Source organism: Lepisma saccharinum, chromosome 12, assembly GCF_977018435.1.
Source record: "Lepisma saccharinum chromosome 12, izLepSacc3.1, whole genome shotgun sequence".
NCBI classification, from domain to species: domain Eukaryota; kingdom Metazoa; phylum Arthropoda; class Insecta; order Zygentoma; family Lepismatidae; genus Lepisma; species Lepisma saccharinum.
In genome coordinates, this window is record NC_139240.1 from 44,028,407 (window position 1) to 44,042,340 (window position 13,934).

The 13,934-nt window shown below is 41.9% G+C and overlaps 1 protein-coding gene across 4 annotated transcripts in view; it reads left to right on the plus strand.

Annotated features, from left to right (window-relative positions):
• Nucleotides 1-13,934, plus strand: part of E23 (ABC transporter G family member E23) — a 354,223-nt gene that overhangs the window by 242,972 nt on the left and 97,317 nt on the right. The window contains exon 1 of one of the 4 annotated variants that reach the window (XM_083132236.1): nucleotides 1,561-1,629. The exons of the other annotated variants lie outside the window; for them this stretch is intronic. The gene's annotated coding sequence lies outside the window, so the exon portion shown is untranslated. Of the gene's footprint in view, nucleotides 1-1,560; nucleotides 1,630-13,934 lie in introns of those variants that run through there. 4 annotated transcript variants of the gene reach the window in all.

The window sequence follows — 13,934 nt, forward strand, 5'->3', positions numbered from 1 at the left end:
GTAACGATAAGAACCTCTCAAAACCGGTCCTTACCTCTTCCCCTTTCCTCCCGAGGCAGCGCTTCCTGAGTTGGGAGCTTGCTTGCTTTATAGTGGCTCACACCGCCTATCCTTTGCGGTTTCTAGCCATCGGGACTCTACTTAAAGCATTTCATATTAGTTCTTGAATTGGTGTCGTGCGATGAGCGCACGTACTTCGACCGCACAAAGGAGATTTCGTACATTGAGCGCACACTCCCTGAATGACCTTTAAACGACAGTATATCGGACACATTTTTCTACCTTTATGATTAAATGTCAACCTTCTCTCACACTTTTTTCCAGACTTGGGACTGGACTCTTTTTTTATTATTATTATTATTCTAATACACAGTGTTATTTTTTTTTTCTAGAATGCCTTGTATGCATCTTTCCGTTTCAATGTACTTGCGTCTCCTCTTCCTGCTTTGAATGCCAAGTCTTGAGCCATTATCCTGCCGCTTATCTCTTCCACTTCTTCATTCATTTTCTGGAAGGGTAGGTAAACGTTCGGATTCGGTGCTCCAACGATCCTGTTGAACTTGTTGTACCATCCTTCAACCGGATTATTTGCCCGGTGTCTTTGGCCGGAAACATTCCATACATTTATTGGTATATTCACGTCGTTCAACCACTGCTCCACAAAATAGTCCAGGAATTTTGTTAATTTTAGATCCTGTGGTGCGCTCTCCATAATCCCGAGCAAGGCTTCGTCGACTTTTTCTGAAGGTATCAGCGCCAAAGCATTACACAACCTACATGTTTTCATAATCTTCTAGTTTTCTTTGTACTCCTTTGCTAAACCTAAACGTAAGTTGACGGCCAACACGGTTCCGTCGAGCAGAAGACCAGATTACTCTTGTAAAATTAAGCAGCGGATTTACGTCCGTATTTACACGTTAGTATTTGGGCCGCTTAAGTGGTGTTTACTTCAATTTTTTTTTTAAAAAAACTACACAAAACCAATGCGCTCTGAATCACGACTTTCTCACTACCCACTTTACAAATTCCAATCTCCTCCTTGCCTGCACCTTGGATATACAGGGTGACTCAGTTTTGTGACCGTCACGTGCGCTCGATAAATGGCTTCTCTTCTTTGTGCGCTCCAAATACCGTGCGCTCGACTCACGTAATCCCTGAATTGGCAACTTTCTTCATAGTTCCTGAATTGGGACATCACCCAATCGAACTTGAGACCCCTTAATTACAAGGCTACAGCGTTAGCCACTGCGCTATTTTTACTCTTAACACCACTGACTGTAAGAAATGTGGAGCAGTGCTGAGATATCAATACTACTTTACATGATGTGGCCTATCGCTATCGGAAACAGAATGGGATCCAGGAATTTCACCGGAGGGAGGGGGGCTTTATATTTTACTGTCGGTTCTAAGTACATTGTGAATATTGCAGGATATAACAACCACCAGCTGATTAATTTCTTAACATTAAGAAGAGACACATTTTTGTACTGTTATCTTGTAGGATAGTATGTTAAACTTACGGTGGAAGTTTGTACTAATAATATGTTTCTTTCTTTGTAGGTAAGTTGGCCAAATTGCGTCCTGTAACTATATTAAACTGCAAGGTAATAGTTCAGCAAGGGGTGAAAGGTAAGTGGCTGTTATTCGTTACTTGTGCGTTCATGGAGCAAGAAAATCACCACCAAGATCTTAAGAGTATGTAGCATTTTCCTTTTTCCATCTATAACGGATCGATATACATGTGTATTGTGGGTGAGGGTTCTGAATAAGAGTTGGTCGATAACGTTGATATATTGTGGCATACAGAGTTCTAGAAATAGGTGGAGCAGTTCCTTAATTCCTAGAGTTCTCAAAATTGTAGTTTGCCTGCTTCTTATTATTGTAACTGGATGTAGGTACGATTCATCGAAGCGCGATTCGCTAACCAGCACGCCACAGAGGCTGGCTATAGGATGATTGAAACACTGATTAAATGTTCCGTTGTAGTTAGTGATTGGGAAACTGTGATTTGTCGGTCACAGGTTAAACTGTGATTACTAATTGATTGTCACTGTGATTTCTGTAATCAAGTTAAGTTACAATGGTCTCAATAGACGCCTTGAAATACTGATTTCCGTGATTTTAAGTGGTTCGTGTGTAGTTTCTATTTGGGGTTTCGGTGATGTATGCGATTTTTTTGATTATTACTGCTTCTGTTGCCATTACAATGCACCTACAATGAGGTAACAGTTAAATCACTAGAACACTATGCTTGATTGATTTGGTTAATTTTACTTCGTATTTCTGCCACTTTTGGCTAATCGCGAAGATGAGGATGAATGAAGATGTGACGAAATTGATGAAGTGTCGTTTACAAAGAACACCCAGGCCGGGATTCTAACCCGAGACCTGGAATCGTATGCTGTCAAAATTTATATTCTAAACAAGATCTGGTGATTTGTCTTGATATATCTAAATTTAAAATCTGTTTATTTGACAATCACAGTTTGATGTTCATAATAAATCAAACGTGACTGTGATTCATTAATCACCGTGATAAAAATCACAATTATGTGATTTTCGTGAAAATCACTAGTTGTTATAGGAGCCAATTTCTTAAAAACATGAAAAGCTATTCGCTACACATAAACTGAGGGACTTTGAATTCTTGTACGTGCACGTGTAGAGAAATATCCATAAAAGGAAGATCCTTAGTTTCTACGCACTTTGTAATTCCATTTCTCTAGCACAAGGAAACTTATAACAAGAAAAATCCACGTAATGACCCGACCTAACCTGTTGCTTTAATTTTACTGCTGTTACGTTGTCTCGCTTAATGAGCTTTTCCCGCTGCCGTATTTCCCACTTCTTCACAGGAAATCCCAGTGTAAAAGGAACAAATGTTGTCCTTGCATTTTTTGTAATTGTTAAGTGCACTTCCATGCGTATACAACAATGTGTGTCAAAGCGGGCTGTCGCAGGTTCTTTAATAGGTCAGTTTGATTCGTTGGGAATCCGGAATCACCAGTCTTTAACATACCGTGGCTTTGTTAGTGCATAAGAACGACTGGCGGAGTGCTTTGGGTGTGGTAGTTGAAAGAATCGTTGGGAAACATTTATTACAAGCAATGCTTGGATTTCCACGATTCCAATAAAAACAGTTTAAAGACTTTTAACAACAATTTGGATTGTTTAAGTACTGTTTCTTTTGTTCAGATTGGAATATCTATGCTAATGATTTAATCATTGATTTTTTTATATCAAATTGGAAGAGCATACTTGTGGTTTAACCAGTGTTTTGTTCATTTTTATTTATGTATCGTGTTGAAAGATTTAACCACGGCTTGTTTCATTCAGAATGTAATGTCCGTTCTGACGATAGCAATCAACGATTTTTTTTGGTATTGGATTAGTACTGTTCTGATAATTTATATTACTTGTTTTGCTCGGATTTAAATTTTCATTCTGACAATTTACCCAATAAGTTTTAAAAATCGAATTGAAAAATCATTTATTTTGCGATTTAGCCACTACTTGTTTTCTTCAGATTGGAACATTCTTTATGAAAATTGAACCAATGTATCTTTTTTTCTTTTGTTTTACCAGCTTGTGTATTGATCAGTGCTTATAATAATAATATACAAATTCGATAACCAGATTGAGATTGTGGCCTCCCTGATGGCGCAATTGTAGCGTCGTTGCCTTGTAATTAAGGGGTTCCGGGTTCGATACCCGGTGGAGGCACATTCGGATCCCACCTTAAATTGTAGATCCAGTCCCGATTAGCCATTCTGTGCATACGTTGACTTAAAACAACAATTCCATTCAATTCAGATTCAGATTCTGCCAGTTTAAAAATATTTCCTTACATTCGCGGTTTTTCAGTGCTTTTCTTTAAGATCCATTCCGGAAGACTGGTCGTTTGTCTTCTTTCCTCGAAAGTGGAGCAATCAGTCTACTGCATGTTTATTTCCTTCAGGCTGGAAAACCAGTCCGGTGATTTAACCAGTGCCTGTGTTTTTGTTTCAATTGCAACAACCTTCTGATGATTCAACAATGGTTTTTTTTTCTTACATCAATGGAAAGTCAATAAAATATTTTTGCATCAAGATAATCACAATTTATTTCATTTGTATTTGAAGAATGCTTTTCAAATTGTAGTATATATTTCAAACTTAGGCATTTCGAACTTAAATTGATATCTAGGCGATAGAAAATTGAAAATGGAAAACCGGTCTGGTGATTTAACAAGTACATGTACTTGTATTTATTTTCAAATTGGAAGAACCGTTTGGATGGTTTAACATTTATTTATTTATTTATTTATTTATTTTTATACAACAATGGAGAGTCAGTAAGATTTTTTTTTTGCATCAAGATAATCAGAATTTATTTCGTTCATATTCGAAGAATACTTTTTACTTAGGCATCCAAGTCCAAGCTTGAATCGACGTCTTGGTAATAGAAAATTTTAAGTTGAAAAACAGTCTGATGATTTAACCAGACCATGGAAAGTCAATGAGCATATTTTGTATCAAGGTAGTTAGAATTTCTTTCGTTCATTCGACGGAATGATTTTAAAAAAATATCATTTCCAAACTTTGTTATTCAAGGTTAGGTTAAATTGATGTCTTTTGGAAGTAAATTTCTGACTAGGACCTAAGGAATTTCAGAAATGAGATAAATATGAAATTATATGTCAAAACTGAAATCACCAATTTAAACAAATTATATAAAATACATTTACTAGAGAACGAAACGTAATTTGGCGTACGATTTGCGATATATTCGTAATCATTTTTTCTCTCTTTCGCTTTAAAAAGTAGTCATTAGCCAATGCGTTACGTTATACGATCGTTGTTAATGTGATATCTTATCGTTACTTCCTAGCAACGTTTCAGTGTAAGAAGAGAGGGGCCCCAATTAAGGGTGTTCGTTCTTCATCAGGTCCTCGTCAACAACCAACGTAATTGTGTCAGTGTAGCCAACCTATGCACTGAAAAATTCACTAGTTCACTCGATTGATTGATTTTCTGCCACTTTAGCTAAATCGCGACGATGAGGATGAGTGATGATATGAAACTGAAGTGATATGAAATTGATGAAGACACAAGGTACACCCGTGCCCAGGCTGAGATTCGAACCCTAGACTCTTGACGTCGTAGCACGCTGCGCTAACAATTCCTTCACAGAGATCGGCAGCTCACTCAACTGAAGAAGTATTATAAAAAATGTCTTGTATACAGAGCGATTCATTCAAGTGTAGACCGCCGCGTCGCTGTCTGCGCTGTCGGCAAGCGAGGGGCTCGCGGCCGTATATCGGCACTGTAGACTGTCCGCGAATCAAGCGCTCAAGTTTCCGTAACTAGTTTAAAGAGTGATTTATTTACTTATCAATTTATGAAAGAAGGTGCTGAAACCTTAGTTGTCCACATATTTTTGTCACCTCTTGGTGAAGTTACCCATAACTCGCTGCAGTTCCCGTTGATTAATGTTAATAATTTCTTGGCAGATATCAGGTTTAAGTTCTTCCAGGGTGTGTGGATTTGACTTGTATACAGCATTTTTTAATGTACTTGAATTTTGAATAAAATTGTTAATTTCAAGAAATTTCAGACACTTACAATGCAGAGAATATCAAGAATTAATCTAAGAAAGTAATAATTCATAATCACGCCGTTTGAATTATCAAGATCAGATTCCGATTTCGAGCCGGCCCCTGTGGTGGAGTGGTTAGCACATCGCGCTACGACGCCATGGGTTCCAGGTTCGAATCCTGTCCTGGGCATGGATGTTTGTGGGTATCTATTCATCATGTCATCACTCATCCCCATCTTCGCAAATTAGCCAAAAGTGGCACAAAAAGCGAAGTAAAAAAAAACAAACTCAAAATAATAATAAAAAATATCAAAAGATCACGATTTCGGAAAATGGTTTTCCTACTTTTTGTAATCCCGAACACAAGGTTTTATTGAGAACCATTCCTAAGTAGAAATTGTTGGACGTTAGCCACGAATTCGAGAAGAAACCCGCGTGATGTGACGTCACTTCCTTTGAGCGTTGAATGCAGTGTGTTGTTCGTGTTTCATTTGATCGTGTACGGACAGTATAACGACCTCTATTCACGTCGTTTATTATCTGTATACTATATATTTCTAGACGAGACCGAGACACTGGCTCGTCTCGTCTCGACACCATAGCTATACTTCAGTGCTCCGTGACGATTATCTTTTAATCGTTTCCCAGGATTCATTTCTGCGCAATCATTTTGGTGGAAAAGACACTGAGTTGGCAACCTCGGCGCGCGTCGCCAAGGAAACCAATCCGAGAAACGTAAGAAAACCATTAGAAACAAGCCGGGCATTTACAATAAAACGAGGGGATTTCTTTTCGCTTTTGTTTCAGGAACAACGCTCCGAACAAATCGAGACCATTGTGCCCCGGCATGTATAAAATCTTTTGTTGAAGTGATGGAGGAAGTTTGTTACATATACGTAGGTCTCATTGTTGCTGAGTAGGAGCGCTTGTTCGGGATCCGAACCGCGGTAATTACGTTGCCTAACCAGCGTTACTAATGATTTGTTGTGGATGGCATGCGAAAGTCACCGTGAATCTGCACGATTTCTCGCAAAGAAGAGGTAAAAATAATCGCCTTTTGTTGTAGCTCTGATTTGCTATGGGAAGAGGGTTGTAATTCCCGCCTTGACATATTTATGTGGCGTGCTGCCTTGTTTTTTAAAAGTTTTATTGCTACAATAGGCACCTACTGATGAAGTTCTCACATCGGCTCGGTCTTCCGTAATTGATTCGTAAGCATATACTGTGTAATCTCGATAATACGCACTTCCATGTTTAGATTGTAGGCCAGAAGGTTTGTATTGGCACAATTCCCGCTACTAAGAGGAACGCTGGAGACAGCACGTGTTTGTTCTCGGCGAATCAGACCTCGCCGTTCAATTTGTGAGCGGTATTTGAACACTTGGTTTTGAATGATTGATTTTGGTTTGCTTTACTTCGCTTTTCTGCTGATTTTGGTTAATCGCGAAGATGAGGATGAGAAATGAAAGTGATGAACGCTACGATAACAGGTGACCCGGTTCGAATTCCGGCCAGGGTATGGATAGATGTAAGCGAGATGTAGGTAAAGGGTTTCTTCCACTCTCCCCGCGAACCATAGAATCCTTATCTGACCGGATGCCTTGAGATCCGACCTGACAATTCTGCACCGAGCTCTCTGAATTGATTCCGCGTGGGCAGATGAGGCGAGCAGAGAGACAATTTATGGGAGCTGTCGCATCTGATCGATTTGAAAGGTTGAGGACGACCTTCAGAAGTATTTCTCGTGGTGAGATGGTAAGTTTCAGACCGCCTACTGCAAGATTCGTTTCAGACTTGTGTATTATTACAGCGCTGTGCGAATGTTTTGTTCGTTTCAGGTGGTTGCATATTTTTTTCCCCAGTCAACAATGCTAATGGATCCATTAAAAATCTATTTGTTTTACCGTCACGTAAGCTGGTGAATCTGTATAGGATGTTGCAGGCGTAAACATAATAATTTCCTACCCCTGTCTATAGAGTGGGTGGTTAGAGTGCGTTGAGCATTTTGTCAACATAGTAAGTGTGAAAGGAAGGCTAAAGTATCATATGTATTCACATGTGATGTGTGAAGGCGTATTGTAGCTCCCGCTGCCCTTCTTTGGAGGGAGTATTCGCCATTGATAACATAAAATTATTTTGTCTCTAAAACTAAGTGTACAGCCAATTTTCCGGTAAAGCTGCGGACAACAGCGGTAATAGTTGCTTTCAACAAGGCCTTTTTTACATTCTATGTCATCTTGAGCGGTGCAAGGGTTGACCTTCTTTGAATGCACGGAATTCCAACTTCGCTTCCACGTAGCGCACCCAGGTAATTGCAAAAATTCAGGCTAGCGAGGCTCTGGCGTCTCGATTTGCAGCCAGCATAATCCTCTGTAGATCTTTTTTTGTGTTGTCCATATATTCGTGCGAATTGCACCTTCATCCATTTCATTCATATCATTCATATCCATCTTCGCGATGCCTCCCTGATGGTCTAGTGGTAACGAAGTGGCCTTCCAATCAAGGAGTCTCTGGTTCGATACCCGGTGGAGGCACATTTCAAGGTGGCTCAGATCCCAACTTAACCTTTTGATTACCCATTTTGCAGGTAAGCCCCCGGTGACCGGGCCGATTTTTTAGCAAAATGCAGAGTTTAATTTAGATGACTGTAGATCGGAGGCTAATTGCCTTAGACGGATGGATCAAGTACCGGTATACGCAGAATGAACCATAGATTCGGACTGTATACAATTTATGCACATTGAGTGTATCTATGGATGCGGGGGAGGGGAGAAGCCGGAAAATTCCAATATTCCTGAAGAAAAATTGGCCTTTATTGTGCACAAAAATCCCTTTTCTCCCCAAAGAAAGCGCCTTTTCCCCGTTTTTTATGGAATAACAATAAATTTCCTGGGACGTGCAACAAACGGTCCTTACGCCGAAATATAGGGTGTCCCATAAAGTGCGCAACTTTTGAATCTGGCGCCATTTTTTAAATGTTTTGTTGGCAGCCCTGTTCTTATCATTTCTAGTATCTACTATCACTCCGATTTGATTAGCAGTTGTTGTTTTCTTTATTGTTGCAGGTGTTGCCATGGAGCGGTTCACAAATGAACAGCCAAAAAACCACACCATACGGTCGTCCTTTGCGGGTGCATTTGATGTTCGTGGGCCACTCGTGGATTTTCAGTCCCCCCAAATCCTGCAGTTTTGTTTATTAACAAATCCACTGAGGTGGAAGTGGGCTTCGTCCCTGAAAATGATGTTTTTTGCGAAATTTTCATCCGCTGCCAGTCGCTCTTCAATCCATTCGCAAAATCGTCTTCTTTTTTGATGATCCGCCGGCTTGAGTTCCTGCACCAGTTGGATTTTGTATGCATGCATGTGTAGGTCTTTACTCAAAATTATTTGCAATGAACTGCGTGGAATGTTCAACTGCTGTGGCCGTCAGCGAATTGATTTCCTTGGACTTACTGTTACACTTTGTTGCACTACTGCGATTTGTTGAGCATTGCGTTGAATGCGATTTCGCTCAGGTGATTTCACAGTAGCAACAGAACCAGTTGTTTCGAACTTCTTTATCAGCCGCAGAACTGTAGACTTGTTGGGTGCTTCATTTCTTCCGAAAACCGCGCGAAGTCGTCTTACCGTCTCGGCCCCACTTTCAAGATTTTGGTAATAAGTTTTCACGATCAGAACGCGCTGTTCATTTGTGAACCGCTCCATGGCAACACCTGCAACAATAAAGAAAACAACAACTGCTAATCAAATCGGAGTGATAGTAGATACTAGAAATGATAAGAGCAGGGCTGCCAACAAAATATTTAAAAAATGGCGCCAGATTCAAAAGTTGCGCACTTTATGGGACACCCTTTATATGTGTTAGCAATAATATAAAAACAAATCGCAATTCTGGCGAATAATAGCGTCATTATGACGTAAATACATACGAACATGACAACGTATCTAAGATCATTCCCTGACATTCGCTACGAAACTCGACGGCAAGCGGCCCGACATCAGCGCTTGTCTTTCACGGTGAACGGGTCCGCGACAGTCGCTAGAGTCGGCTATTAAAATTAGTTTTCATATGGTGTACTAACCTTGACTACAGAAGGTGTTGAAAATGATGTCCCTCTGCTGCAACACATTCCTGGCATCTCCGAAGGAAATTGGCATTTACACGTGCAAGTTCGTCTACTGTAATTCTCCCGATTTTTCGTACAATACTCTCTTTTAACTCACGGATGGTGTGCGGATTGTCTGTATACTTTATTTTTTAGATTTCCCAATTTTTCTTTCCACTTTTATTCAGAACTGACCCTGTTACTCTAAACTTTTTTACGAGATTTAATATAGTGGTCGTATGTGGAACGGGAACATCGGGAAATTTCGTTGCAAAACGTCGTTGCACTTCTCCACAATTCCTTTCCTAAGTAACACTCCACAAGATAAATCCTTTGTTGTAACGTAAACTTTTGTGGTGCCATATTAAGCCACAATCTTCAACACACGGACACGACACAACACAACTTCCAAGGGAGGATTATACTGGTGAAGTCTGCAACGTCAACAGAAAGGGAAGGAGAGCGAAAAAACAGACTGTAGCGTGCGACTGTCGCGGACCCGTTCACCGGGAAAGTCAAGCTCTGATGCCGGGCCGCTTGCCGCCGAGTCTCGTAGCGAATGTCAAGGAATGATCTGTATTTATAGATACGTGGTCACCTGGGCTTTACAGAACAAATCTTTAGGTCCAGTCCCGATTAGCGTATATGTGCTTCCATCGTCGCGATTAGCCAAAAGTGTTAAAAATACGACGCTAGATAAATCAAATAAATAAATCTATCGTATCTCTATCTGTTGGCCTCGTTTTCGCTAGCGTCGTGTCTCCATGGCCATCGTTCTACCTCATTCATAGAACCTTTACTTCTATTGAGCCCTAACAAGTGGTGCGTTTGCCACATATTTCTGCAGTTTTGTGTACTGCAAAAACCATAATGTGGGGGGGGGAGGGGGTATTAATATTCCAAAGAGCGGAGCAAATGCACGCGCTGAATATCAAACGCAGTGAGGGTCCTTGGTTAACATTGGATTAACCTTGACTTTGTTTTGATGCAACGCGGATAAACGCTCTGTGGCCATTCACTGGAGCTCCCTCTGGTGGAGAATAGCCAACTCCATTTAACACCTTCGGGTTCTGCTCCCGTATGCGCTCTGTGTGTTTTTCCCAATGCAGGAAAAGCGCGGACAAATGTCTTGTGCAAGGCTCAATGCCGTTTGATTGGTCCATGTGGCGGCTCGTTAGACCGCATTGTAAACCGTTGTCACGTGACTCCTGTGCGGTACACAATGTTACTTTTGTTCAAGGTCGGTGTGTAAAACGTGATCTGGTTGCCATGAAGGCCTTCTGGATTCAACGATCTTCCCTCCTCCCGGACGGATTGCGGGACAAGTATTGTTCATTAGACGTCCGGGCGCTAGGATTCATACTTCTTTTTATTCGCTTCAGGAAGGGAAGGGTTTGTTCCGTGCGGCATTAGCTTCTTTTCAATGACTGACAAGTAGACTACCATGGATCAAGGTATTTTTGAATCGAGTCAGGTGGGAAGAAAGTAATTTTGATTCGAATCACGACAGACCTGGAAACAATTGCGAAAAGGACCCGGTTATTTGAAAACGTAAAGTGTTGTACATAGCACCACGCCATGAAGGCGTATGGTAATGCGCCACACTTTCTTGATCCGGTCGTGAGTGGAGGTGATGTGATCAGCATCACGCCCCTGACCACCTTTACCCCCCAGGTACCCCCATGTCATTCGACGCTGGGTAGGCGCCGGGGCCGCTTCCAATGTTAGAAAAGTTACCGGATTTGAACCGGCCGGTGATCGAACCCGGAACTTTTAGCATGGTAGTCAGACGCGTTACCGACTGAGCCACCGCGGCCACCCGGTTATTTGAGGGGTGTTTATTTCTACTAGTCGCTTTAAGCTATGGTTGTACCTCCCCTGAAGTCTTAGTCGCTTCCCCAATGGACTCTGCGATGAATTTTTCCTCCCTTCCCCAGTGTTCCTCCACCATGCTGTCACTCCAGATCCTGTATATAATCACACCAGGGATTCCTCATTTCATCCACCAACCTCCTCATATCATCTTCCAGTCTCTGGTTTCAGCCTTCCTCAAATGCTCGTCCACATTCTCACTCCAAAGCTCCCTCCGATCATCATCCACACTCTCGTCCCCAAAATTTTCCAGATCATCTCCATTCTCATCCCCAAAACTTCCTCGACACACTGGCTCCAAACCCTCCTCAGACCATCCACTACACTTTCACCCGAATGCTTCCTTAGATTATCGCCACTCTCACCACAAAGTTTCCTCAGAATATTCCTCGACACACACACACACAAACCACAAATCCTCCATACTCTCACCTAAATGCTTCCTCAGATCACCACTCTCACCCCAACATTCCCCGACACTATCACCCCAAAGTTTCCTCTAAATATCCCTCCACACCCACCACAAAGCATCCTCAGAATATCCCTCGATACTCTTACCCCGAAGCTTCCGTAGAATATTCCTCCACGCTTTCACCCCAAACTTTCCTCAGAATACACCTCGACACACCCGCCCCGAATTCTCCACACTATTACCCCAAAGCTTCCTCAGATTATCCACAATCTTACCCAAAAGCTTTCTCAGACCATCGACACTCACCACAAAGCTTCCTCAGATTATCGACAATCTTACCCAAAAGCTTTCTCAGACCATCGACACTCACACCACAAAGCTTCCTCAGATTATCGACAATCTTACCCAAAAGCTTTCTCAGACCATCGACACTCTCACCACAAAGCTTCCTCAGATTATCGACAATCTTACCCCAAAGCTTTCTCAGACCATCGACACTCTCACCACAAAGCTTCCTCAGATTATCGACAATCTTACCCCAAAGCTTTCTCAGACCATCGACACTCACCACAAAGCTTCCTCAGATTATCGACAATCTTACCCAAAAGCTTTCTCAGACCATCGACACTCTCACCACAAAGCTTCCTCAGATTATCGACAATCTTACCCCAAAGCTTTCTCAGACCATCGACACTCACCACAAAGCTTCCTCAGATTATCGACAATCTTACCCCAAAGCTTTCTCAGACCATCGACAATCTTACCCAACAGCTTCCTCAGATCATCGATGCTCGCGCCACAAAGTATCTTCAAGAAAATTCCTCTACACTCTCACTCTAAGATTTACGTCCTCCCAACGGCGGTCAGCACCTCTTTGCGATTGTGACTGAGGCGCAAAGAACCTATTTAGCTTCGACAATTTACAGACGCGATGAACACAACAAATCTGGTCCTGGTTTGAGATGTTACCATTGTCGACGTAAATATAACGCATCTCGTTTACCTTGTTCAACCTGCCAGTATCAGAGACCCACAATGCGTGGAGCGTCATCAAGCAGTCGACTTAGCAACAGCCGACCACGTGGTTCCCGAAATCCCAAGGAAGGAACTAACTGGACATGGTCGTTGAGCACTTTGACGAGCCAACGCCAGGAGATGCAATTAAAGAGTGCGATTGCTACCGTGCCATTTTCCCCAACGTCCTGCATCCTTTGTGCATTGTTAAAAGCAGACCATTCTCCCGCTTCTGGATCACGTGCATGCCGTAAAAACAACTTAACGGATGAAAAGTCAAAAGCGATGGCAATTTAGAAAAAAAAACAACCTTGCTGACTCACGCTTGCCACACTCCTGACCTCATAAAGGCTGCTTCCGGCCAAGACTTGTTTCTGGGTTTCCACGGTAACAGCCCCTGCCTTTGGGTCCTTTTGGGGAGAGACATGTGAACTTAAAGAGTCTCCTTCACTGCGGAGCCTCGAACTCACGTACTCCCGTCTCCAAAAGGGATGATAGTATAGGCGCTGCATTTGTGGGTGGACACTTTCTGCCCTTACCAGATTACCTCAAAGGGGAAGGAGCCCTTTTCACCCTTACCTTACTTGGTCAAGCTGTAGCTGGGGCATTCCATGAAAAGTGGTCCTACTGAATGTATTAGTGTTTTTAATTGCGTTAAGGTTTAAATGTTCGTGAATGCATGTAATTTGCATATTTTACCAACAGAGATTATTAATATCTGTCTGTCCAGATATTATTAGAATGATTAAATCAAGAAGACTTAGGTGGGCAAGCCATGTGGCACGAATGGGAGAGGAAAGAGGAGTTTACAGGATTCATGTTGTATAACCTGATGGTAAGAGACCTGTAGGAAGGCCAAGACGAAGATGGAGAGATAACGTTGAGATGGACCTAAAGGAAATCGGTAGGGATGGAAAAGAGTGGATAGATCTTGCTCAGGATAGGGACAGATG